This window comes from Puma concolor, chromosome A2 (assembly GCF_028749965.1).
Source record: "Puma concolor isolate L17-30 chromosome A2, mPumCon1.1.hap2, whole genome shotgun sequence".
Taxonomy (NCBI): domain Eukaryota; kingdom Metazoa; phylum Chordata; class Mammalia; order Carnivora; family Felidae; genus Puma; species Puma concolor.
In genome coordinates this window covers 136,460,803-136,485,354 of record NC_141668.1, presented here as the reverse complement: position 1 = coordinate 136,485,354, position 24,552 = coordinate 136,460,803, and the positions used below count along the sequence as shown (strand labels likewise).

General features: G+C 39.5%; 1 long non-coding RNA gene across 1 annotated transcript; it reads right to left on the bottom strand.

The window, feature by feature from the left end:
- Positions 1–9,131: 9,131 nt before the first annotated feature.
- Positions 9,132–24,153, bottom strand: LOC147583554 (uncharacterized). Its single transcript, XR_015248300.1, has 4 exons — positions 22,534–24,153; positions 22,091–22,436; positions 12,366–12,470; positions 9,132–9,329 (listed from the first exon to the last, which is right to left on the bottom strand). It is a non-coding gene; the product is annotated as an uncharacterized LOC147583554 (long non-coding RNA).
- Positions 24,154–24,552: the final 399 nt, after the last annotated feature.

The window sequence follows — 24,552 nt, the reverse complement described above, 5'->3', positions numbered from 1 at the left end:
TAGTAATTTTTTTATGTTCATATTTGGTAAATAATTTGACAAATCGCCTACCAGAATCCCATGGAATTCCAAATAAATCAGTAGATTTCAGTTTAGCTGTTTAGTACTTGTAATGAATTCTTAATGTCTAACAGCATCTACTGTTTACATTTGCCTGGGGTCTCTAAAACTTTATGAGATGAAATGATTTTTCTGGTCCGTGGTGTATGGTTGTCATAGAATTAAAGTGTTTCATGAATTTCATATTTGAGCAAATGACTTCCACTCTTCAGTCTCTTATGGGAAAGGAGAAGGAGGTGGAGTTGCATTTAATGGTCTGCTGTCTTGTCTAGATTGAATTTGTTATGAATCACATGGGTCTCAGTTGTACTCTCATGTGTCCCTAAAACAAACCACAAATTCTATGGGACACATATTTTGTTCTTTGCTGAACCCTGAGTATATAAATGATGATTTAAGGGGCATGAAACTGAAGTCGGTATAAGGCTACAAACAGTATGTTAATTTTGTTGAGAAACATAAAAGAAAGCTTGTTTTGAATATTCTTAAAAGTTTAATAAGAGTGCCTTTCAAGCCACTACAGAAAAGAGGCTCACAGGAAAATAGATATGGATCCCTTAGCTTTTGCTCAAATGTACCCAGATTTCCAATTATAAAATTCGTGTAAAGTCAATGATTTTCTCCTTTTAGGATCACTTAAAACAAGTGGTAAGAGTTATACCGTTATTTAAATGGGGAACATTCATGGGTCTTGAAAGGATTGCTGTCTAAACCTGGGAGACTGCAAAACTCATGCGTGATTCTATTTGAACACTTTGGGGTATTCATCAGAAGAAATCAAAACAGCAGAGAGGAGTGAGTTGGCTGACTGGCCTCTAGGGAACAGTGGCTCATTAAGCTTTTCTAGAAACTCAGATAACTAAGTTCATTCAGCCAGTCTCCGCTGAGGTCCTATTAGGATTATACTTGGCTCTAGCCACTGGGGATACAGTGCTGGATATGGTAGGCAATGTCCCTGCCTGATGGCATTTATCTTCTTTGGGGTGACAGACAAAACTCATAAACAAATTGATATGTAATATATTGTCACAGAGTTATTTATAAGCGCTGTGAGGAAAAATCAAGCAAGGTCAGGGCCCAAAACGATAAAAATGTCACCTAACTGCCCCAGGTTTACTTTTCCTCACAAGGAACTTTATGATTTCTTTTTGCACAGGAATTTAAAGTAGCTTATAAAAATACACAAGGCTCAGAATAATTCCTTAAATATTTGAGGAAGTTGGGCACAAGGTCAGAAAACTATTACATCCTGGGGTTAAATTAGATCATGGAAATGTAAACCTTATAGTCTGGTACGGTGGCTGTCCAGGAGCCATAAACTTGGCACTGAACCTGTTGTTTCAAGCAAAGAGAACTATTCAAGCATTTCCTTAGATTGGCTATCGCCAAAACATGAATACCATCTAGGGGTTCATGCGAACATTTTACCGGCCCAGAAAGACTTTCTGGTATGGAATGGATCCCGTGTCATAGAGTGGGCGACTCTTTGATAGCCCTCATTGAAAGCCCTCATTGAAAGTAGTTGATCACTTGAGACCAAAGGTAATTAAAGATCAAATTATTTCAGCCTGAGTGTTCATTTCTTCTTGGACTTGGGGTATGTATTTGTGCACGGTGTGTGTGTGTGTATGATGTGGGGGAATGTCTCAGATCTTTCTGAGATTTTAATGAAAGCTATGGACTCTGTGCCCTAAGTATGTCCACCCATAATTTGGCACACAGTATCAGGGCATCAAGGAGTTTCTGAAGACCAAGCCAAAATCATTCCCCTCTCATTATAATATTACGAAAACAGGAAAAGGAGGCTTACTGTCATAGGCTCTGATTAAAAAAAATTAACACGCAAATATTATTTGGCCAGTTATTAACAGAACCATCTACTTTGAAAATGAAGATCTTCTATGGAAAGGTAAGTAAGCAAGACACTGGCATCTCTAACAGTGTGTTAACAGGTTGGACAAGCCAACTCTCATATTGCACCTAAGTCCATTGCCATTTATATCTATACTGTCTAGGTGTCTGCTTTTTCTTTCTATTTTATTCACTTTTATATTTTTAAGCAACCTGGAGAAGATTTCTGTGACAGTGTGATATCTGCTTGTCAGTATGATTTCATATCCCAGGAAACGGAATTAACTAGCTAACTAATAGAATAGAATGGAATACAGTTTAACAAAATCCCTCTAGTTTAGCCAAAATTGAAACTCAAATCTCAGAAAGATCTGTCATGACAGTAAAGAAAAGAACACCAATATAGATCGATAAATCTCTTAATTGCAAAGCATCAGTTTTTAACCCTCAGGTTTGGCATCATTAGCAGGATTTCAAATAATTTCACCGACGGGGACTCATTTGACCAAGTCTACATTTATACACCTCACTTGTCTAAATAAAATCAAATGAATCTGAGTAAAAATGCTCATTGCGACATGGTATAACTTTACCCGTTATTTTTCAGCAGTTCATTTTCTCTTTGCTCTTGTTTTTCCATTTTCTTCCCCTTGGCATTCAAAACCCGTGTTGGAAGACAAAAAAGCAGAACACGGAGGAGTCATTAGTTACCATAAAAGACAAGCAAGGTCTCTGTGTGGGGCACACAAGTCTTTGGTACTCAAGTGTGGTACTGAGTTAACTATAAATGCCTGCTTCTGTTTTAGAGCCCCACAATGGCAGTGCCCAGTAGGAGAGAAAAGTATATTTTCTAAAAGAACATAATTCTATTTAGTATAAATCTCTCTTCACATACACTTGCATAAGTACTTGTTATATGTAAGTGGATCTTTTGATATACAGTGGGTGTGTTTCTTGAAAGTTCAGTACCCATGAGACGTTTTTAACTCGAGCCCTGTTTTCCCAGATAATTTGAGTAGATGTTCAGAAAAGAAAACTTTTAATTGGGGACTTGCTGGTGGGCTGATCATTGCTTAAGAGAATCATACACTACACTCAAATAAATATGTCATTAACGGCTACTAGGTCGGGAATATTTGCTGGGGTTGCCCATGTGTGAAGCAGCGTGCGGCAAATCACTGCCCAAGATTCAAGGTCTCTTCCCTCAAGACTGTTCATTTGGGCATGTACTTGGGGCACAGTTAAATGTTCTGTCCCTTGGTATATTGAAATGTCGTTGTTTCATCTTCCCAATCTTTAATTTGCTTATTAGAGCATAGAGTACAAATAGCATGTGTGGCATAGACAAGGATTAAATGAATTGATACACATAACACATGCAATACTTCTGTACATAGACGGCACTCACCACAGCTGGCAATTGTGAAGATCAAATGTTTCCTCTCTGGAAAACATATGATGGCAAATTCGTAGATTTCTCTTCGTACCTCCATTCAGTTCTAGCTACTCTGCAGGATAGCATCCTATCTTTCTGATGGATCCCAATTTTGCACACCTGCTTTCACAAGTTTTTTGGTTTTTTTTTTTTCTTTTTGGTTTTGTTTGTTTGTTTGGTAGTCAACTGTAATAGTTAACTGTAACTGTAATTGTCGTTGCAAATGTGATGGGTCGTTCCTATGATGTTCTGGGATCCTACCTAAAATGCCTCCAGGATCTCTCTGCTCTTGTGCCTCCAAACTTTTTCCAGATCTATGAACAGTTCTTACTATGCTGGGAAGGTAACGCCCACAGCAAATCTCAACTGCTGCAGGATGAGAGTCTATATAGAAATTTCCCAACCTCTCCAGTTTTGGAGAGACCCATTCTGAAACATATTCTACAAGGTTCTAAATTCCAGGTAGGAATGAGCCTAGTTTCTTATACTCATCTCCAGTAAAATAATGCAGCTTAATTGGCATTTTCTGTCCCCATTCTTCCTGCTTCCTGGGATCATGTCTCAAATAAATTACCTGAGACTTTGTCTCGGGCTGTTTGATGGCAGAATCCAACTTGACATGCAGAATATAGCTTATATTTTCACTCAGACCGTCTCAACTGTAGTCTCCAAAAGTGGCAAAAATTCATCCCCTTATTTTCTTGTGCGCTGCAGTAACAAGAAGAAAAACTGGGGAATCTAATTTTATTTATATAGAAAATCCATAAACCTAAATACCTTTTCTTGAAATTTTTTATGAAGCTCCACATAATAAGTGAATTATCATTAATAAACACGTAGATATGTGAAAGATGCTTACTTCTTAATCTTATTAATCTTTCTTTCAAAGAAAAAGCCGTATTTATAATTTTAATTATATCCTCACTTGTCTCTTTGCCAGGTTTGGGAGAGATATTGGGGCAGCTGTGACTTATGACCAATGAGTAATTTCGTGTTGAAGCTGTGAATGAACAGAATCTATGGGAGAAATATAAATTGAAGGAAAGGAAAAGAAGATAAATTTTCATCCTGTGGCCAGGTTGATTGATCAATCAGCCCAACCATGACTTCTGCTGTTCACCATTTGGCCAATTGAACTGAGCAGTAATAGAGCATATCTTGATTTAGGGCTAGACAGTTCAAATCTCAGCTAAGCCTCCTCTACAAAATCAGTTGGTGTTGTTCTGTAGGCATTTTTACATATCCTGTGTCTGTCGTTCTGCCTATCTCTGGCTATTATGAATGCTTTATTTAACTTTTTCCTTGGAGGGGTATGCATGAGATTGGTAGTTATTTTTCAACAAGAAAATCAATTAAGATAAGGACTCATGCAACCTGATTCTCCCTTTATGGAAACTTCCATGCAACAATAATCCCTGAAGGGATGAATCTTAACCAATATGGCTTTCATCGTGCAAACTAACAGCTTGTAGATTGGATTCAGCTGGAAGATATGTTGGTTCGGCCTGCCCAATGATGATGATGATTTTAATTTTAATTACTTGTCATTTAAAAATCAAGGCAGTTTTTTTATGCCTATTTTATTTTTTAGCTTAGTTTCAGAAGTTAATGGTGTTATATTAGTTTCAGGTGTACAATATACTGATTCAACAGTCCCATTTTTTACTTAGTGCTCTTCAAGATGAGTGTACTTCTAATCCCCTTCACCTATTTCATCCATCTGCCCCATGCACCTCCCCTCTGGTAATCATCAGGTTAAGTATCAAGGTGTTTTAAACAGAAATGAATATTTAGAGCTTGTAAAGCATTGGGAACTCTAACAAATCCAAGTCTCTCTGTCTAGTATGGACACATAGGCTGCAGCTCAGTATCAAATATCCTTCATTTTGAGGTCATCATGTGCCTCCCTGCCCCCCCCCCCGCCCCAATACATGACCACTTCTTAGTCCTTGATTTTGTTTCCTTTGTTCATTTGCTTCACTCGTTTATGCTACCAGCCTATTCTTTGTAAGTTTTGAATTTGGGTCAAAGTTCTAATAACAGAGAGAACACAATTAAAATAACTTCCCTTTTTTTTTTAAGCCAAAATAAATCTAGGCTACAATGGTACAGTTTAAATCAGCAAATTCTCCAGCTTACTAGGGCCTTCATGATTTGGTCCAAACTCCCTTAACTTAGTGATATGGACGCTGAGAAACAGAAGTTAATTTCTACCTTAAGGTCACATAGCTAATGATAGAGTATGCCAGCATTCCATTGGTCTAGATAAGACTTTGAGGATGCTTCACTTTTTCTCTTGCAGCAGAAAGGCTATGTCTTTCTCCAGGATTCTGGTTATTTAAAAAGACTTCATTTTTTAAGTCAAGGTCTTTAAAAAAAACAATTACAAAATAAAAATGTCTTTCAAACAGTCAAGAAATAAAACCATTATGTTTTGAAGCAGTCTGGGTAGATGTTATGAGCGTCTTGTCAGGATGATAGATCAATAGGAAGGTGAGAGCACACACTGAGTGAAAAAAGAATGTGATAATAGAAATCAAATGCTCTGTAAAGGTTGGATGTATTATTCCTTCTAAATATTACTTTTTTGGTCATTATTAACCCTAGTATTTTGTTTTATTCTTCACATTTGAAATTTCTTCCACTGTAAGGTTTAGGCTTTATATAAAAAGATACATATATTCTAATCTATTTTAGGACCTTCTTAAAGGTCATTGTGGGAATGATCTGAGAGCCTTAACAGGACATATGTATTAGAGTCCTCATTAGCTACTCAAGCAAAAACTCTTAAAATTCAAAAAATGGGTTGGTGTTAGGATGGAGGAAAGAGACCTTTTTCTCTTTTAAAAGCAATCCAAGAATTCAAAACTCCAGTGGATGGCCTACAGAGCCCATTAAAAATCTCAAGATGTGACATGGCCTTGATTGTTGAATTGGCTGTGCATGGAGGTGACAGGAGGGAAGGTAGTGCTGCTCAGAGGTAATATAACTCATATTAAATAAGAGTTGTCCTCTAAGAATGCCAAGCTCTCAAGGCACCAGGTAACTTAGGTCTCTTAGTTATATATTCACTTTCTGTGGACTAACCCACATGCTCCTGCCCTCTCCAAAAAAACCCTGGGTCATATGTAACACATACTAGTTGATATCTATTTTTATTTTTTTTCAATTTTTTATTTAGATTCTGGTTAGTTAATATACAGTGAAATATTGGTTTCAGGAGTAGAATTCAGTGATTCATCACTTACATACAACACCCAGTTGTATTTACTTGCCCTCCTTAAGACCCATCACCCATCTAGCCAATCTCCCACCCACCTCCCTCCATCAATCCTGTTTGTTCTCTTTAAGAGTTGTTCATGGGGGCGCCTGGGTGGCGCAGTCGGTTAAGCGTCCGACTTCAGCCAGGTCACGATCTCGCGGTCCGTGAGTTCGAGCCCCGCGTCAGGCTCTGGGCTGATGGCTCAGAGCCTGGAGCCTGTTTCCGATTCTGTGTCTCCCTCTCTCTCTGCCCCTCCCCCGTTCATGCTCTGTCTCTCTCTGTCCCAAAAATAAGTAAATGTTGAAAAAAAAAAAAAAAAAGAGTTGTTCATGGTTTGTTTCCCTCTCTCTCCCCCTTCATATGTTCATCTACTTTGTTTCTTAAATTCCATATATGAGTGAAATCTTATGGTATTTATCTTTCTCTGACTGACGTATTTCCCTTAGCATCATATACTCTAGCTCCCTCCACATCATTGCAAATGGCAAAATTTCATTCTTTTTGATGGCTAAGTAGTATGCCATTGTGTGTGTGTGTGTGTGTGTGTGTGTGTGTGTGTGTGTGTGTGTGTATCTCATATCTTCTTCATCCATTCATCAGTCATTGGATATTTGGGCTCTCTCCATAGCTTGGCCATTGTTGATAATGCTGCTATAAACATTGGGGTGCATGTACCTCTTTGAATCTGTATTTTTGTATCCTTTGGCTAACTACCTAATAGTGCAATTGCTGAATCATAGGGTAGTTCTATTTCTAACTTTTTGAGGAACCTTCATACTGTTCTCTAGAGTGGTTGCACTACTTTGCATTCCCACCAACAGTATAAGAGGGTTCCCCTTTCTCCACATCCTCACCAACACCTGCTGTTTCTTGTGTTGTTAATTTTTCATATCAACTTTTAAATACATGCTTCACATTATTTCAATAATGTCATAACTGGTCTCTCTGCTTCTACCTGTCACCTCTTAGAGCCTATTTCCAACCCATGAACACAGTATCCTGCTAAAATAGAGGTCATATTGTGTCACTCCTCTGCTTTAACCTTGTAATAGCTTGTATCTTAACTTAGAACAAAGACCTAAGTCATTATGATGCTCTACAACCATGCTTCTCAAAGATGGTCTCTGGACCAAAAATATCGGCTTCAGAAATGTGTTAGACATGCATATTCTTAGGCTTGACCCCAGATCTACTTATTCAGAAAAGTCTGGGGGTCTAGGGGTGGGCCCAGCAATCTGTGTTTTAACAAGTTCATCAGGTAATTATGATACCCAGCTAAAGTTTGAGCACTACTGTGCTACAAGACTCTATGGTATTTAGATCTCATTACCCTTGGATTTCATTGACTATACACCCTCTCCTCACCCTACCCCAGCCACTGTGGCCTCCTTGTAGCCACATGAATATACTAAGTCTGCTCCTACTGCTTTGCCTTTGTAGTTTTTGTTCCCTTTCTCCCAGATAGCTACACATGTGGTTTGATCACCAACTTCAAGTCTTTTCTTAGATGTCATCCTCACAGTTGAGGGATTCTCCCAGCCCCTCCACTATTTTAGTTTCCTAGGGCTGCCATTACAAAGTGCACACACTGGGTGGCTTAAAACACATATTTATTCTCCCACAGTTCTGGAGGTTAGAAGTCCCAAGTCAAGGTGTCAGCAGGGCCATGTTGCCTCGAAGACTCTGGGTAGAATCTTTTCTTGCCTCTTCCCAGCTTCTTGTGGTGGTCTTAAATCTTTTAACTGAGTGACTCAAACCTCTGCCTCTTCACTGCATGGCACTCTCCCTGTGTGTCTTCACACTATCTTCTTAGAAGGACACCAGTCATATTGTATTAGGAGCCCATCCTACTCCAGCATGACCTCATCTTAACTAATGACGTCTGCAAAGACTATTTCTAAATCATGTCACATTCTGAAATACTGGAGGTTAGGACTTCAGTGTACCTTTGTGATGGGCTGTAATGGAACCCATAAGCACCCTATCCATTAAAAATTGCACCCTGCCCTCATCACTGCCTATCCCACTGCTGTTCTTTGTTTCTTTTCTTTCTGCTTATCACCTCCTAATACACCCTGTGTTTTAGTTGTCTGTTTGGCTCACTACTGGCTCCCTCCTTTGCAATTTAAGTTCTACAAGGTCAAAGATTCTTGTCTGGTTGGTTTGCATCCTCAGACTATCCACAGCTCTTATACCTGGCACACAGTAGGAACTCAAAAAATATTTTTTGTATGAATGAAAATGATAAACTATTAACATTTCATTTTTAAGAAGTCTGATGATTTATCTTTAATTTAAAGCACAAAAAAGCAATCTCTGGTTCCCCCCACCCCTTTATCCCTTGGAGGCTAGGTATGGAGAAAATAGTATCAAACTATCATGAGAGGAAATTCATTCTGAAACTAAGGATAAGCTTGTGGGTGGACACAGATTTTTCAATAAGGGGGAGAGATCCAAGGGAAGCTTTGAGGTGGAGATTTTGTTAGGTTAATAAATAAACTGGCAATCACAAACCAGGCAATGGACAGGTATCTGTAGTATAATTGGTGAAAGCAAGACATAGAGTGAAAGTCTCCTACACTGAGGTCTCTTGAAGTCATGAAGCCTCTGTTCATTCATTCACTCATTCATTCCTTCAACAAATACTTGAATATCTAAGCGCCAATCTCTGGGCTCCAAGCATGGCTATAAGACTGGATCTCGGAACTTCTGGAAACTGCACTGTGGTATGGGATTAAACATAAGGGAGAGTATAGTTATACACATTAGCCTTTTTTATGGGGCAAAGCCTGCCTGAACTATCTTTGTCTCCACCCCAAAGAAAATCAGTTTCCCTCCACCTGGTCTAGGCACAAAATAACACAGGTGTTTAGTGGCCCGGTGGGAATTCACCAAAATGGAAGCCTGGATTGGAATTTCAAAGGTAACACTGCTCTTTTTCAGGCCTTATTATTAAACTCATTGCTGAAGCATTCCTTTTGAGCAATAGATTTAAGGGCAGGAGCTGATTAGTGAAGTATGTTAACACGTGAGGCTGTAACCTTACACCTAGGTTTGCATTTCTGCTCTGCTGTGTATGAGCCATATAACTTTGGAAAAGCTACCTAACCTGAGTCTCTGTTTTCTCATCTATCAAATGGATCTCACAGTTGTGTGAGATTAATACAGATAAAGACTTTAAGCATTTAGTACAGTGACTGGTCCACCTTAAGCACTCAGTATAAAGGAAAACACAAATCCAGGTGTGGGATTATTCAAGTTTGGAGAGCATCTCTGCTTCTCTTTGGTGGCATGTGGAAATAAAATGGGGCCATAAAAGCACATTGAGGCAGAGACCTGAAAATGAGAAACACCCGTACAAAACAAAAGATGGACAATGGTGTCAGGAATGACACAGAAAATTATAAACTTCTCCTAGATTTCATTTTTAGGAGACCATCTGAATTCCATCCGTCATGAGTTTGGGATGACAAATTTAAGGCAAATTTCATAAAACACTACAGGGAAGTGAACCATAATATCAAAGCATGAGGATTCATCCTGGTATTGTTAAAATTAAGCAGAATGGCTTTGGAGCCTTTCTCTTTAGCAGCTTGCTTAACCATGTTGCTTATAAAAGGCAGCAGTGAATTGAAACTGAACAGTAAACTGTGCTCTCACCATCTGTCTTAAAAGGAATAGGACATAGGAGTGACTGTCATTCACACTGTTTGTAAGGCAAAACCACTTGTACGTTTTTCCAGCCTTGAGTTAACACCCTATACAGAGTTGGAACCAGACAATTAAAAATGCCTCTGAAGGTTATTTCCAGGGCTTACATTTCAATAGGAATTCTTCAACAATGATGTTTAAGCTGTTCAATGGTAATTCACATTACTTTATTAGATTGGGCTAATTAAAACACTGAAGGTAACCCACCCTCTGCCATTCTCTCCTGTCCTGTTTTCCCTTCTAATTTCCTCTAAGTGATCATTGAAATTTGGATAGTCTGTGGAGGTGACCTGACCAGTCACTAAATAACTACCATGGTCTTTGCTTTGCTAACCTGGCGGCTTTTAGAAAAACCACATTGGTAGCCACAATCTGGTTTGAACCTAAGAAGAATAGCATTGCTTTGAAAATTCGGTACCTAGACAAGCAAAGTATCCTTTTTTAGAGCAATTAGGTCAGTATTCTAGAGACGGAGACAGGGAATGAATGAAAAGCCCAAGGACCCTCCATACTCCTTCACTAGATTCTCCAGCATGCTGTCCCGATAGTTTGCTGGCCCACTTCTGACTAAACACAGAGATCTTTTCTTGCAGGTAAAGCATTTGATATACATTTTTCCTTTCTGGAAACGTGAGCAGTGGCCTTTTTAGGTCAAATATATAGGTCCACATTATGGATGGCCCACAGTGCCTGCTTTTGTAAACTGATTGCTGTTCTGTCCTTGCTTACCCCAGAGCAGAGAAGATGTTCACTCTAAACAGGCATATTTCTGCTAAATGACCTTTGCTCAGCCTTGTGTTCATTATAACTTCACAACATGTCTACAGAATTGGATTAAACTAGGTTCAGTGTCTATTTGGTAATTCCTTGTGCAGCCGATTTTTTTTTTTTTTTAATTTAAAGCAATACTGAAGAACTCTGCTTTGCTGCCAATAGCAGGGGGACTGTTTTATGAGGAGACATAATTTGACTCAGAATATTCCCCCTTCTTCTAACAGTGTGCTGTATTTTAATAGCGTTCCCATATATTATGCAAACGAAATGTTTTACAGACTTATCACAGATGGCAGTTGGAAGTGACTATTGGACGATCACTCCATACCACCCTCTTCTTAAAAACAACAAGCTTGATTTGTCTCCCCGTGGTCCCTAAGTTGAGGAGCATAAGCCACAGAATTAAGAAAAATTCTGAAGAGTTAAGCAGGGGTGGAAAACAGAGTGTTCTTTAAAGAATGACTAGGGAAAAATGCCTTCCGGTGTGGTTCCTGAAGGAGAGAATTTCATGCCTCCACTAATAAGAATTATTATTTTTCACTATATATCATGCATTGTGCTGGGAGAAAGATGGGAGGAGGGGAAGCGAAGTGCTTGAGAGCTCCGGGGGCTGTTGATTTCCCACAAAGTTGAGTGCTTCTCATTAGCAAAACTGTGGGTCACATATTCCCATTCTAGGCTTCTCTTTTAGGCTTTCCAGAGCAATTTTGGAGCACCTCCAAATGGTGTGTTTTGTGGCATCCATTTTTTTGCCTACAGGTGCCTTTCAAACCTCTGTGTGCAAGCAACTCATGGCCCTCTGACCTCTATTTCCTGAAAGCAAAGTCTTCCCCCCATTAAAAAAAAAAATTGCTCCCGTTTCTAAATCTGGTCACCATGAACACTTCCAAGGAGTTCAGCTTATCTATTGAATGAGTCACACTTTGTGACTGCGACGTGGCTGAAAGAAATCCAGTTAAACTAACTCAAGTAGAAATGGGGGCTGTGGACAGAACATGGAAATTTCATAGATCTCAGGGATAGGAAATACTGTAATGTCAGGGCCTCATGGAAAATGAAACTGGAAAGTGAGTCTGGATCTAAACAGCTCTGGGAGACTCAGTAGTCAGAACAGTCAGAAAATTAATAGACTTCATTCAAATTTTTTGTCATCATTATGCTTTGGCAGTCTTTTATGTGTCCTTAATTTTTGGCCTTGCCACCAACCTATATATCATGTTTCACATTCCCAAATCCAAATTCCTTGGAAGCCAATCTGTTGGCCTGACTCACCTTTTCTCTTCACTTCCAGATCTGTGGCCAAACTATGGTTGATGCTTATTTGAGTCAGGTGTTTTATTTTCCTGATCCAATCAGATGTGGATGGATTGGGGTACTCTGGAGGGGGAGAATACAGAAGAAGAGTCACATACTGTTGTAATATCAGAGGCTGTGGCCAGTAATAGGTAGTTTGGGAGAAGGGTGTGGGTATATCTACTAACATGAAGTAGTCACCTTTGTTCCTAGGGACGCTTATGGAATAGACTAATTGTATTTCAGCAAAGGTAGAGTTGTTTGAAAAGGCAAGGTATTTGTCACTTATATCGAAAACATATTAAGTATGCATTTTTATTTTGCCCTGGGTCTGTTCCTTACAGCAATCAAAAAACAAGAGACCTGGTGTGCCTGGGTGGTTCAGTCAGTTGAGCGTCTAACTCTTGATTTTGGCTCAAGTCATGATCCCAGGGTTATTGGATGGAACCCACATCCAGCTGTGCACTGAGCATGGAGCCTACTCGAGATTCTCTCTCTCTCCCTCTCTCTCTCTCTCTCTCTCTCCCTCCCTCTGCCACTCCTCCACTCACACTCTCTCTGCCATAAATAAATAAATAAATAGATAGACAAATAAAACTTCATACACGCATCCAGTGTGTGTGTGTGTGTGTGCGCGTGTGTGTGTGTGCGTGTGTGTGTGTGTGCTTGCATGTACATGTGCTTATACGCATGCACATACAATAAGAACAGAAGAGGAAATAGTATAAACTTTTAACGCCTAGAGAGACCTTACAGATTCTCTGACCCAACTCACACATTTCACAGATGAAGAAATCCAGACTCATAAAGTTTACATGGCTAGCTTAGGGGCATGCAGCTATTATAAGCAGCAGCGAAGAAATCCAGATCTCTTGAGTCCTCATTCAATGAGCTTTATAACCCAGATCTATTATTTTTTTTTTGTCTCCAGAAAGGAAGTCTTTATTAATTTAAACAGGCCTAAACATATATCAAACCGTGTTAGTGCATGGTTTGCTTCTTACCTTTCTGGTCCTAGCTCAAAGGTCCCCACCACAATGGACTACCTGACCACTGTCTAAAGTCAGTCCCATTCTTCAACCCTCAGGTTTTCTAGTGTATCATTGTTTTCATAGCTTTATTTCATTTACCCCAGTCTTTAATCACCTCATGTATTTGTTTTCTCATTTTTCTCCTTCATTAAAATAGGAGATTCCACGAAGATAAAGACCATTTCTCTTCTTCACATCTGTATCCCCAGGCCCTGCAATCCTACCCAGCATTGTAGGCACACATAAATAATAAGTCACAACTGTATACATTTAATAAATATAAATAATGAAAGAAAGAAAGATTAGAGGGAAACACATAGACCCCTTTCAGATCACATGTATTTCCTAATGATTGAGGTCACACAAAGTTTAATATCCCTACAATATTCCATTTTTCTAAAGGTCTCTACATATTTTTGTGTGCCACGTAACAATCTCAATCGGAAACAAAACCTGGAATTCATAGCCAAGGGAGCCAGCAACATCTGACTCAGATGTGACTTTACCTGTGTGGGTGTATTACACATAAACTGTGAGTGTGTGCATGACAGAGTAACTTGGCTTAGAAAGGATGCACCCCAAATAATCTCTTTGTTTGTGAATGTTCCTCTGACTCTCTGACAGTAGGAACTGTTCATTCTTATTTCTGGCTCTTGGCAGCCTACAGATGCCTCCTGTTAGTGCTCCTGGCAGGTTACTGGTGGGGCCCGTTGTTTATTGCCCTATCTATCAAGTCCTATTTATTTTTAAAATAAACTTTAAGTATACTGTAAACTCCCTTCACAAACAGATTTTTCCTCCTCTTTTACACTTGACAAGCCTCTAAGAGGAATAGTAACTCTGTCTCATAAATATTTGAACCCGAACCTTTTAGGAAAGAATTATACTTAAGGCACTCAAGAACAGGAATAGTTTCAGTCTAAAATCTCCCTTACAACTACTCCTTCTCTCTCATTCACTCGCTCTCTCCCTATTTCTCTCTCTCTCTTTCTCTCTTGATCACTGTTCTTTTCAAATTATATTACCTCATCCTGATTCTCTACTGACCTTCCCCCTCCGTAGTCATTCCACACTGAGTCCAGTTCTCTAGTCAAAAATCACCTTCCATATCTCGCTTAAACATTGATTAAATCTTGTAAATTTCCTTAACAAAAAGGTTAAAGTGCTTACTATTTCCAAGCTCATGAGGCCTATATCTCTTTCTCGGTCCTCTGTCATGCAACCTACTATTCCTGTCATTGGTAAACTGTACTATTTTCCAGATGAAGCTGATGAGGGAAGATAACGATAAGGTACGGCATAAAAGGGCTTGCAATTTAGAGTCCAACTGACTCAGTTCAATACAACCACTACTACTTGTTAGCTCTGCCTTTGAAGAAGTCCCTTAACTTCTCTTACTGCGTTTCTTCATTGGAAAGGTGAGAACTAACAACACCTATCTGGGTAAACACTCCCGCCATTCTTTAAATATTTCCACATCTTCTCCTCCTGAGCTCACGGTTGTATTACATTCCACCAGTGCTAGTCATAGCTCTACGTCTTGTTTTGGCTAATAAAATCTGAGAAGAAGTGATGTGTTTTACTCATGAATGGAAGCTTTTAGAGTCATTGTGTCGTTTGCTATGGTCCCCTACTTCAATGAGTCAAATATGGAAATGTGTGAAGAAGGAGCCTTTACCATCTGGGGTTTGGCTGTCAGCAATAAGCAGGGTCTTCTGCTGATCCGCTTTGGAAATGGGGCATGAGATATTGGGGTTGTTTGTTACTGTAGCAAAACTTATCCTATCCTGACTGATACATTTACTTTGCAAGGTTGTTTGGAGGATGAGTGACAATACACATGAAGTAGCAATGTAATATGCAATCAATGAATGGTAACTGCCATCATCAGTAACATTATTATCATCATTATTCCACTGTTATTTTGTTTGATTTATGTGTTCTTTCTAATTCTGTATTTTGGGTCCCCCCCCCATCATCGTATTGTGCTATAAATATGTATTTGTATTTCTGGCAATTCAGTGAATTGTAAGGTCTTTGAAAAGGACAAAGATACTTTATGTGTCCTTGTTCAGGCATTCTCAGTCAGGTATGGCATCTGCACCAATTAAACTCTAACATAGTACTCTAAAAGCAGATATAGACAATGCATTAAAAAATGGGTGTATGTGTTTGGCAACAAAACTTAATTTACAAAAACAAGAGACAGACCTTAGTTGGCTGACCCCTGATTTGGACTATTCCTACTCCCCTCCCTCTTTCTCCTTTTCCATTTTTCATTCATTTGTCTCTTTCTCATCTGGGTATGACTATATTCCCTGCTGCCACAGGCAGATTTTTTTCCTCACTGTCGACGGAAATGGCACCAATAGCCACCAGTCTTTGTCATATGGGAAATAAATCTCTTTCTCCCTAGTGTTCTTCTTGGGTAATATGCCCGGGCTTAGAACAGTCTCTGTTGGCAGGGCATGGGAATTCCTGATTGGTCAGGCCTGGAGTCCTATGACTACCCCTGTGTTTGGAGAATAGTTGAGGCGCTGTGACTGATGAGCCTTTCAGTAGAACCAGGGTTAGGGATGGGAGAAGGGATGGTGCTCGGTCGACACAACAGGATGCTCATTACAAGCCTCTTTCCTCCTCCAGATGTAGAGAAGCAGTGAAGAACCAAGTTCAGAGGACCATCCCTAACAGTCCCTTACTGTGTGGTACACTTGATACTATATACCCAGTCCCCAGGCTTATTCCTCAAAGACCTCCTGCGTGGTCTGGAAACAAAAGCACTGGTTAGGGTTTCTGTTGGATTGTATGTGAGAAGCAGGAAAGAGAGCAACCAAGGAAGATCTTAAGTGTCTGTCATTAAGTACTTGGGTGAGTAGAGGCACCCTGTATTTGGATGGTTAAAAATCATTCCTCAAACTGTGGGGGGGGGGCAGCAGATGGGGACGCAGTAACATGGATAATCCCCAATTGGCTTGTAAGTATTTTTCTAATCTATGAAAACTCACAAAACTTTATAAAAAGTAATAAACAAAGCAACAGGATGGTATATGAGTCAGGATTCTCTGGAAGCTCTCCAAATTCCTCTCTGCAACATGGGGAACATCTGCAAATTCCTAATAGGAGATGCCATAATTAGGGGAAAAAAACGTATTCCTTTTATTCCTGGCCACATAAATTCTACCTAAAAGGCATTACTGGCTACTACAGATGCGTGTTGGGCACTCAAAAACTGAGTCAGTTTGGTACACCAATACCTCCTCTATTTTTACTTGGCTCAGAAAATTTAATGAAATTATACAAATCCCCGAAATCTAATATTTTTATGTGATAAGATTGTGTAAGAGGAGGGGGTGGAAGAGAAGTTTGGAAAATGTGGTGACAGATGGCAAGTGGGCTCAGGCACACAGTGTTCCTATATATAGGGGAGGGGACAATCTGGTTAATCAAGGGGGGGGGAACATTTTTAAATTTAGATTCAAGTATTTTATATATTCAGCAACATAATTTACTGAAGCAGCCTAACTGGATAGAACTTTTAAATATTTTTTTTTTTTTTTTGGTTGGGGGTGGGTTGCGTGATACATATTTTCTACAGTTTTACATATTCTTTCATGACGTCTGCATTTAAAAATCAGATGGTATCTACAGGCTTTGAGGGTGTCTTTAAAGAGAATGCTGAGAATATCTATTTCTAGAGAGAGTTCCTTCCAAGGAAATTTAATGGGATTTTAAAAATTAGGGTCATCACAGCTAATTTAGCAACACTGGAAAATTAAAGTGAGTGTTCACAATGAAGATAACTTTCTATGTCAGTAGAATGAACAATGGATTGGCAATGAGGACACTTGTGATTAAGACCTAAATCTAGGTAAACATAAAGTGAGGTCCTTTGTGTCACTTTGCACAAGTCAGATCAGTGGTTTGGGTCTTAATCTTCTTATTTTTAAAATATGAGTTTGGATTTAAAAATCTCTGGGGCATTTTTAGTTTTATGTTTCCATTGTTGTAAGCTGTCTATTAATGCTCTGTTAATTAGGATTGATTCTTTTGGTTGCACGTAACAGAAAGCCCTACTCAAACTGCCTCAAACTATCCCAGGGAAAGTCTAGTATGTGTTGTGTGGACTTGGATGGTTTGATTCAGCGAAGAATATTTTTACCATTAGGCACTTGGCTTTCCATGGTAGCAGCCTCGTGTGAAGGGTGGCAACCTCTTTAGAATGTCCACATGCCTGTTAATGACTTCGAGTCAATGACCTGCTTCATTGTTCAGGTCTGGACAAAAAGAGAAAATCATTTCCTGAATCTTAGATGAATGAAGAACTGTTTTGATAAACCTGTCTTTGCGTATCATTGGCACCCGTTGACTTCTTTGCTCATCTCTGACCGTGACCGGGGAATCCGACTGCCCTGAGCCATGGGAGAGACTCCTACAACCAACATTTAGCCCAAGCAAAGGGGTTGTGGCTACTAACCCATTAAAAATCAAGAAGAGAGAATGTAGGTAAGCGGGAAACCATGAAGTTTACTAACCATTTAGCGCTTAGAAAATCTAAGGTTTGCATAATCCTCACAGTTAAATAAGAGCTAAGAAAAAAAAAACCTCAAATTAACAAAATAGAAGTTTATATGGTAACTATTATCATATTAAGCACTTAATAAGCTTTCCATGAAGATGCAGGCATTGGGCTAACCTTAAAGCAGATAAACACAGAGAAGGTACTTCTCAGTTGGCAACTAATTAACAGAAATCGTGGGTATTTCTGGAGTTGCTATAGTGACCAGAGGCCTACTGCAGTAAGTTTTTGTTTTAGTACAGTGGTTTTCAAACTTGGCTGCAAATTGGAACCACTTAGGGAGCTTCGAAAGATACTGTCGCCTGGATCCCAGATCTAGAAATCTTGGCATGATTGATTTGGGGTGGAGGTCTGGACGTTTAGAGTTTTCAAAACTCCCCCAGGTTATTGTAATCCATAGTCAAGATTGGGGACCTCTGGTTTAGGGCATCTAAGTGGGGGCACGCACACATGCTTTCTACCCCCTTCAGTCACATCCAAGCTTCCCTTGAACTCCTTTTTATAATTCTCTTTTCCTCCTCTACTCTAAACTAGTAACTACTAGATTCCCCTCTCTAAGCTGGGACTCCCAGAGATATCACATGGTCCCCATTACAGTATGAAAAAACCTGAATGTGAGGGTGGAAACCAAGAGTGGGGAAGGCCTACTGTCAATATGGTGTGTTAGGAGAAAGGGACAAAAGGGTGGATGAGAGAAAACAAGAAGTGATGCAAAAAGCCTTTCTTCCTGGCACCAGGATGTGGTTGGTGATGCACATGTAGGCATTCTCAGACTCAGATTCCCACACAAACACCCATACACATACAGACACATCATCTGAAATTCTTCCCTGCCTCCTCCCTGTGCATCCCACTGCCAACCGCTTGCTCAGAATTTTGCTGCGAATTCGTAAAACCCCTAAAACATGAATAAATGAGAAACGGTTATGTTTATTCATTCACTCACCCTTTCATTTACTCATCTATTCTAGAACTGTTTACTGAGCACCTACTATGTGCCAGGTACATTGCCAGACGGTGAGTGAACAGGGGTAAACAAAACAGAAATGTATAGCATGTACCGAGGCCCTGAATCTGGAAAGTATTTGGAGTGTGTGAGACGGCACAATGATTATCTTGGTCACCCGTTCTGGAGTTCTAGTCCCTGTCCCTTGGTCGTTGAATGAATACTTGCTGAGTGAATGAATGCCTGAATGTATTACTGAGGGAAGACCACAGTGACTGGAGTATGGCGAGGGTGGGAGTGGGTAGGGAGGACTGGGATGATATTCAGGTTGGAAATACGGGTATAAATGGCTTACGCTGGGCCTGCAGTCTATGGCTTGAAAACAAAATCTGACATATATTCTGTACATTGGAAAACGAGGGTGTATTTTCAAACAAGAAATGATAAGGACAGGGAAGGTATCTCTGAGACCAGAGGGATTCAAAAAGCGCCAAAGAATAGGATGTAAGAATGTTCCAGAAAGAGGGTACAGGATGTGCAGAAGCTGGGAGCCAAGAAAGGCATAAGAGGTTTGAAGAACAGAAACGCACTATGTTTACCTGAAGATATAGAGATGAAAGATAGTCTAGTGGACAGACAAGTGAATAAGTAAATATGGCACGGAGCAGAGATGCTGGGGCGAATGCAGCAGGCACTGAATTGTGTAGGGTTGCAGAGGAGGAGTGTCCAGTCTAGACTCGGGAAGCCAAGAAATACTCCATGGAGAATGTAGTACCAAAACCAAATCTACACAAGTAGATTTAGGAGGTGGAAGGGGAAGAAGAAAGGTACATAGGAATGGAAAGAGGAGGGGCGCCTAGGTAGCTCAGTCGGTTGGGCTTCTGACTTCAGCTCAGGTCATGATCTCGCGGTCTGTGAGTTCGAGCCCCACATCGGGCTCTGTGCTGACCGCTCAGAGCCTGGAGCCTGCTTCGGATTCTGTATCTCCCTCTCTCTCTGCCTCTCCCCCTCTCATGCTCTGTCTCTCTCTCTCTCAAAAATAAATAAACATTTAAAAATAAAAAAAAAAAGAAATGGAAAGACGAACAGGATGTTTCAAACAGAAAGCGTTGAATGTACAGAAGCACGGAGATGTAACAAAGTATCTAAAAATTTAGAGCTAAATCTTAGTGACACATATAAATCAAATTTAATTTTAAGAGTTTATGGAGACTTAGAATTTCAGGCACTCTGGTGCACACCCTAACAATCTTTTGAATTAGGTATCAGTCAGGCAACTGGGGGAAGGTATTTGCATAGGATCTAATGGTGAGTTTGTGGTGTAGCTGAAATCCAGAGTTCATTCTCTTAGCTTTTCTATTATAGTGTGTTACTGACAAAGTCAAAAAATAAAGAAGGAAAAGGAAGGAGGCCCAAAGAATTATGGATTATACATATTATATTATATTATATTATATTATATTATATTATATTATATATGAACACATACACTTCTATTTTTCTGTATTGTTTCTATTTCTGGAAATTATCTTCCCCCATTATTAAAATTCAAACCAGAAGTAAGAGATAATCAGCCATATTGATAATAAGACAAAGACCAGAAAGGAAATTTACTTGAAGAGAAGTTAGAGACAAACTTAAGGTGTCAAGAAAACTTAATGGAGTTTAAGCCCACACCAGCCAAAGGTGATTTATGATTGTCTATTGTAGTTTAACCAATGGTATCATGTAAGATCCTATGGAAAAAGAAAAACATTCCTGTTGTTAATTCTTGGGTCTTGCATAGCAAGAAATTTACTGGCACTGGAGTGAGATCAACTACAGTTTACAAGCAACAAATATTTAGGGAAAGAAAAGTACTTTAGGTTGGTTATGTAGACTAAGGTCATCTTTAGAGGAATAAGTTAGTGGCATTGGAAAATGTGATACTTTTCAGAGAAAAAAAAGCAAATCATAAAACACATTGTATATTAAAGTACAATTGTTAGAAAAGCAACAAAACCAAATAAGGATGTTTGGAAAAGTTTATGTACACTTAAATGTAAGTACTGGTAACTTACATGTGATAAATTATAGTTGACTTTAAAAGTTTTCAATTTATTTATTTTTTATTTTTTAACGTTTATTTATTTTTGAGAGACAGAGACAGAGTGTGAGAGGGGGAGGGGCAGAGAGCGAGGGAGACACAATATCCAAAGCAGGCTCCAGGCTCTGAGCTGTCAGCCCAGAGTCCAACAAGGGGCTCGAACCCACAACTGCGAGATCATGACCTGAGCATTTCAGGTGCCACAAAAGTGGCAAATAGAAATATTTATTTATCTATTTTTATTTTACTTTATTTATTTTAATTTTTTTAATGTTTATTTATTTTTGAGAGAGAGATACAGAGTGCGAGTGGGGGAGAGGCTGAGAGAGAGGGGACATGCAGAATCCCAAGCAGGCTCCAGTCTCTGAGCTGTCAGCACAGAGCCTGATGCGGGGCTCGAACCCATGAACCACGAGATCATCACCTGAGCCAAAGTTGGATGCTTAACCACCTGACCCACCCAGTAGCCCCAAAAGTTTACTATTTAGATCTTTAGTTTTCTACCTTTTAAAATATGAATATATTACTTTCATTAAAAAAAAATCACTTATGCTTGGCCAAGTCACCAAACCAGGGCTTAATACCTCACCTAATATCAGTTTTAACCTTTCCCAGAAATGTGGTCTTAACTGAGTCCAGAATTTTCTGGTCAGCACCAAAGAGGCAGTCTGTCAAAGGACACTTCTCCATCCCCACCCCCAAGGAAAATGAGGTAATTTACCTAGTAAGACCCCCTGCACTTCCCCAAAGAGAACATGACCTTGCCAGAAACACTCTTTCCTTTTCTTTTGTAAACAACTTCTTTGCCCCACCTTCTTTCTTACAAAATCTTCCATTTTGGACATCTCCTTGGAGCTCTCCTCCGAATCACTTAATAAAACCAATTAGATCTTCAAATTTTTTGTTGTTTAACACTTTATATGTAGGAAAAAAAAATCAAAGTACGTCAGTTCTAAAAATACATACGAAACCATTATTAGCTTTAGTCAACACAATGGTCTCTCTTCAATATTCATTTCCTCTTTATCACTATTGTCCTAATTTTTCCTTAAGTACCACAGTCACCTCACTCCATGCATCTCTTCTGGCAGAAACTGATTTCTTTCTTGATTTGGGCCTGGAGAGTGTGGTGTGGCTCTAAGCCTAGCAATATGATCTTTTTTCCCTCGGCCAAGCCAGGTAACTGGCTCAAGTCATTGATTACCAGGAGCAGTAAGTGACCCAAGTTAAATTAAAGCCATACGAGAAGTGGTTTGCTAGTGGAAGCTGAAAAAGAATCTTCCTTGCTCATCTGACAGAAATCAAAACAGTTCTTTCTGTTGCCATTATGTGGATGAAGAAGCTCATAACTGAGACAGCTGTGGGCAGCTATGCTTGATCCATTGTGGAGAGCCTGCCGTAGGATGCGCTACTGGAAAGACAGAGAGAGAGTTGAAAATGAGTTAGGTCCTTGAAGTCTTGGTGGAATTACTGAATCAAAGCCACGGAGTTTAGGAGGTGAGCCCCACCTGTGAACTCTCAACCTTTAAGAAATCATTCATTTTTGGGACGCCTGGGTGGCTCAGTGGATTAAGTGTCCAACTTCCACTCAGGATCTCATGGTTCATGAATTCGAGCACAGCGTCAGTCTCTCTATTGACAGCTTGGAGCCTGCTTTGGATTCTGTGTCTCCCTCTTTTTCTCTGCCTCTCCCCCACTCAGTCTCTGTCTCTCTCAAAAATAAACGTAACAAAAAAATTATAGAAGAGAAATCATTCATCTTCTTTATTATGCATCGTAGCTTGAATTGTTGTTGTTGTTTTCCATTAACTGAAACCAAGCATATCGTATTTCCTTCTTTCTTTGTTATCCCTGTCCTGAAAAGTTACTGTCAGGTAATTCAAGATCTTCCAGTTTAATAGAAAATTATTTGATGTTACTGGTTTTATTTTCCTTGACCTAGCTGGCATATTCCAGAACTGTGTTATCCAATACAGTATCCACTAACCATATGTGTCTACTTAAATTGAAATTAATTAAAATTAAATTAAAAATGCATTGCCTCGGTTGTACTGGCCACATCTCAAGTCCTTAATAGCCACATGTGGATAGTGGCTATTATCTTGGCCGGCACAGACATAGAACAATTCCAGCATTACAGAAAGTGCTACTGTCTAGTGCCTACTAAGACAGAAAGAGAGACAGTAGATGATTAGAAAACTTGTGTTCTAACCATCACCCAGGCCACTAAACTCACTATATTCCCTTTGGTAAGTAAGCTTCTTCCCTTTGTTACATCTTTTTATTTCCTTTAGAGCTGAGAGGTTGGACTAGGAGGTTTTGGAGGGTGGAGGGATCTCTTCTAGTTTCAATATAATGAAATTCTAAGTGCTTTCTTTTGATTTTTAACATTTGTAGACTTTTCTTTATTCTTCAGGGGTCAGCTGTGCGCTCTATCATGAGATCATACTCAGATATCAAATACTGAGAACGAGGACTGAAAATTCAGGGCAGTTTCATTTCTTTTCTTCTGGCAAAAAAAGGAAAAGAAAAAAAAATCCAACACAGATTTAGTGGCAGGTAAGTATGGGTTTAAACAACGTATGGGCCAATTTCCTTGACTAAGTGTCATAGCCGTTGACTAACACAAATCAAGGCAGTCATCCTGAATATGTGTCACTTTGTAAAAGCATGCTATTGGCTACCAAGAGAACTAGCAAAAGGTATTGGGGAAGGCACACCATCTACTTATTGAGAGAAAAACATTTTGTTGTGTATGCGGTCATGATAGTGAACTCATATTTTACTTTTGATTGATTTATTATTATTCATTTGTTTATGCAAACAGTTGAGTGTATACTATAGGCCAGGTACTACATACATGCTCAATTCTGAAGATACAGTGGTAAATAAGATACTGGTTTTCCTTGCTCTCATGGTGACTCTAGGAAAGAGATAAAGCAGATAACAAGCAAGTAATACCAAAAACAGTTATTTACAATGGTGGTTAAGGCTACAGAGATGATACCCTGAGGGCTGCAGGAGCATGTAGCAGAGGGACTTGATCTCTTTTGGAGCAAAAGGCTACCAGGAGGAAGTTTCCCTGTCCCATTCAGGGACCCAAGAGAAAACTGTAGCACGAGTCAAGAGTGAGAGTGTTGTAAGATGAGGCCGGAGATGTAGACCGGGGTAGGGATACAGAGCCTTCTCAACCATGGTCATGAATATGGGCTTTATTTTAGGCTCAATGGAAAACTACCAAAAGGTTTTTAAATACAAGAGTGGAATGATCAACATGCATCTCAAACACATTGCCTCTTACTGCAGAGTGGGGACTGATAGCTGGGAGGAGCACATATATTAGGAAAGTATTATCATAGTTGATGAAAGATGATGGTTGCCTAAACAAGGGTTGGAATGGAGAGGGCGAGAATGGATAGATTTAAGGCATAGACAGAAAGTCAAAGTAATAGGAAATGACACAATGTGGAAGTTCATAGAGAGGGAGATGGGAAAGACAGTCTTCATTTTTGGCTTGAACCATTCAT